Source organism: Crotalus tigris, unplaced genomic scaffold (genome assembly GCF_016545835.1).
Source record: "Crotalus tigris isolate CLP2741 ecotype Arizona unplaced genomic scaffold, ASM1654583v1 scf7180000020451.2329072775:788845, whole genome shotgun sequence".
Classification (NCBI taxonomy): domain Eukaryota; kingdom Metazoa; phylum Chordata; class Lepidosauria; order Squamata; family Viperidae; genus Crotalus; species Crotalus tigris.
Genome location: NW_024098027.1, coordinates 382,041 through 385,000, shown reverse-complemented (window position 1 = coordinate 385,000; position 2,960 = coordinate 382,041). Strand labels below are relative to the sequence as shown.

Sequence of the window (2,960 nt, the reverse complement as noted above, 5' to 3'; positions counted from 1 at the left end):
GGGATGTACTGATATACTTAACTGCAGTTTTAGAATACAGTGAGATGCAGAGCAAAGTCTTAAGATCCCTTACTTTCAAGGTCCACCAGCAAGATGGTCCAAGGGGCAGGGGCCATAACAGAAACGGCTCTTCTCCTAGACGCTCCCCAGCTGAAATTCCATGACTGATGGGATCTGCAGTAGGCCCTTTCTTCTTGATTGAGTGGGGTGGGTCAATCCCATTGGGCAGACAGTTTGTCCCTCTCCCTCTCCCTCCGTCCCTCTCTCTCTCTATCTCTTTCTGACCTCTGCATCTGCCTATATCAGGGGTAGGCAACCTGGGCTCTTTTATGACTCGTGGACTTCAACTCCCAGAATTCCCGAGCCAGCCATGCTGAGGGGAAGGAAGAGGTTTCCAAGCTGAGCCATGCTGGCTCAGGAATTCTGGGAGTTGAAGTCCACGAGTCATAAAAGAGCCAAGGTTGCCTACCCCTGACATAGGCAGAGGCAGAGGTCAGAAAGAGAGAGAGAGAAGGAGGGACGGAGGGAGAGAGAGAGGGACGAACTATCTGCCCAATGGGATTGAGAGTTGAAGTCCACGAGTCATAAAAGAGCCAAAGTTGCCTACCCCTGACCTATGTCTACCTCTACCCCATTTTTAAAGCCAGAGATACTGGATTGAGGAGAAGACAATCCAGAATTTCCTCAGTCATTCAGCAGAAAGTTATGTTGAACCAGTTGTAGGAACTGCCTGCTCCCCAACTTTAACATAATTGGAAAAATCTAACGTTAAAGAAACAAAGAAATAAGTAGCTCTTTCTTTTCCACTTGCTGTTCTGGCATGGTAGAGCTTGGCATGACACTGAAGAACCTCGTTGGAGTGGATTATCATTGCTATCTCTAGCCCCTGAGTATTTTACTCAATCAGAATAGAGCTGGAAGGGACGTTGGCGGTCTTCTAGTCCAACCCGCTGTTCAAGAATGTGACCCTATATATTGTCCTCAACAATCCATGTCCTCATTTTACTGACCTCAGAAGGATGGAAGACTGAGTCAACCTTGAGCTGGTCAGGATCAAACTCCTGGCTATGGGCAGAATTAGCCTGCAATGCTGCATTTTAACCACTGTATGGAAGGAAGGAAGGAAGGAAGGAAGGAAGGAAGGAAGGAAGGAAGGAAGGAAGGAAGGAAGGAAGGAAGGTTATGCTCTGATAAACATAACCATTTCTTAGCTGGTATAAGGAATTTTTCCCCATTTCCCTTAATATTTCTGAAGATTTCTCAAAAGCTCCTATTTTTTTTCTACACACACACACACACACACACACACACACACACTCGTGTTCAATATATAACTATTAAGAGCTGGACAATTAAAAATCACCATTACTTTATTATCTACTTAGCTGTTTACAGAGTCGGTCTTATGAAGGTATTCTGAGTGATATAGCCTAGGAACAACTTTTGCATAGATAATTTGAAGAACGTATGGGGGGGGCAACTTGTTTAGTTTTGTTTTGTTTTACAGCTATCTCTGTAAGAAACGAAGCTTCTAAAGAATTTTTGTTTAATTTGATTGACTCACTGTAAGTAGGACCACAATGGCTTTGTTAACAGGGCAAAAAAAAAAAAAAAAAAAAACACAGCCTTTATCATCTTTAACCATTCAGTATGTATAAAGCTGTGGTCTCCCAAATTTAAAGTCAGGATATTGCGAGACCCCTGGACTGCAAGGCGATCAAACTGGTCAGTCCTAGAGGAGATCAACCCCGACTGCTCTTTAGAAGGCCAGATCCTGAAGTTGAAACTCAAGTACTTTGGCCACCTAATGAGAAGGAAGGACTCACTGGAGAAGAGCCTAATGCTGGGAAAGATTGAGGGCAAGAGAAGAAGGGGAGACAGAGAATGAGATGGCTGGATGGAGTCACTGAAGCAGTAGGTGTGAGCTTAAATGGACTCCAGAAGATGGTAGAGGACAGGAAGGCCTGGAGGAACGTTGTCTATGGGTTTGCGATGGGTCGGACATGACTTCGCAACTAATAACAACAATGTATGCAATTTATATTTGGAAGCAGAACTGAAGGCATTCATCTCTTGATGGATTTAAAATAGCTACTCTCATGAGCTGAGTTTGTCTCTATTAATGGTTTAAGAGTTGTCCGATGCTTTCATTTCTAATGTCCTTGGCTAGTTTTCACCAAAGCTAAAAAAAACACCATTGCTGTGAACGGGAGCAAAAAAGCTACGTTTTAAGCGAATAACACCTCTGATGTATATGGGTGACTGACATTTCCCTGAATTTCATTAAATTGTTTTCTGACAGCTGAATCAAGGCAAGCAACATCAAGTGCTTCCTCCCGGCCATGGCAGAGTTTGAAAACACTTCACACACAAGGTTTAGATTCAAAACTACAGCTGGATGTACAAGTCAAAAGTAATAACAAAATAAAACCTAGGTAAATATAACAAGGAACACTGTAGATATTTTTGCTTACCCTTTGGGGAAATGTAAATTTCAGGATACATTTTTTTTCCAGCAGTTCTGAACTCAGGATGTTTCAATCTTTAAAGAATGTGAGAATGCTGTCAAAAGTAGTAGAAGCTATTTCAATAAGCAGGACCTCACTGTTCTGTCCCAGCCTATAGCCATCCTTGTTAAATGCACAAGGACAAAACCCCTTTTGAGAAATAGTCTAGAGACTCAGAAGAAAACAAAAAACCTTTTAATATTGGTAACAAACCTGCCAAATGGTCCAAAAACGAAAGCAACAAAACACAATCCAAATGGAGGAAATTGTCCACACAAAACACAATGCAAAACAAGGAATTAGTCACTGGAAATACCAACAGAACATGATCCCATGAAGTATTTTGCAACGGTTGCCTTCAGCAACCAGCACTGCCCACACCTTCCCTTTTTATTAAGCAGTCCCAAGGCGTGGCTCCTCAATGCCTTCTCCTCCTCCCTTGGAGTTGCTGTA

The 2,960-nt window shown here is 42.6% G+C and overlaps 1 long non-coding RNA gene across 1 annotated transcript in view; it reads left to right on the top strand.

The window, feature by feature from the left end:
• Positions 1-2,610, top strand: part of LOC120318782 — a 6,359-nt gene extending 3,749 nt beyond the window's left edge. The window contains exon 3 of the long non-coding RNA XR_005559588.1: positions 2,303-2,610. This is a non-coding gene — a long non-coding RNA (uncharacterized LOC120318782). The remainder of the gene's footprint in view (positions 1-2,302) is intronic.
• Positions 2,611-2,960: the final 350 nt, after the last annotated feature.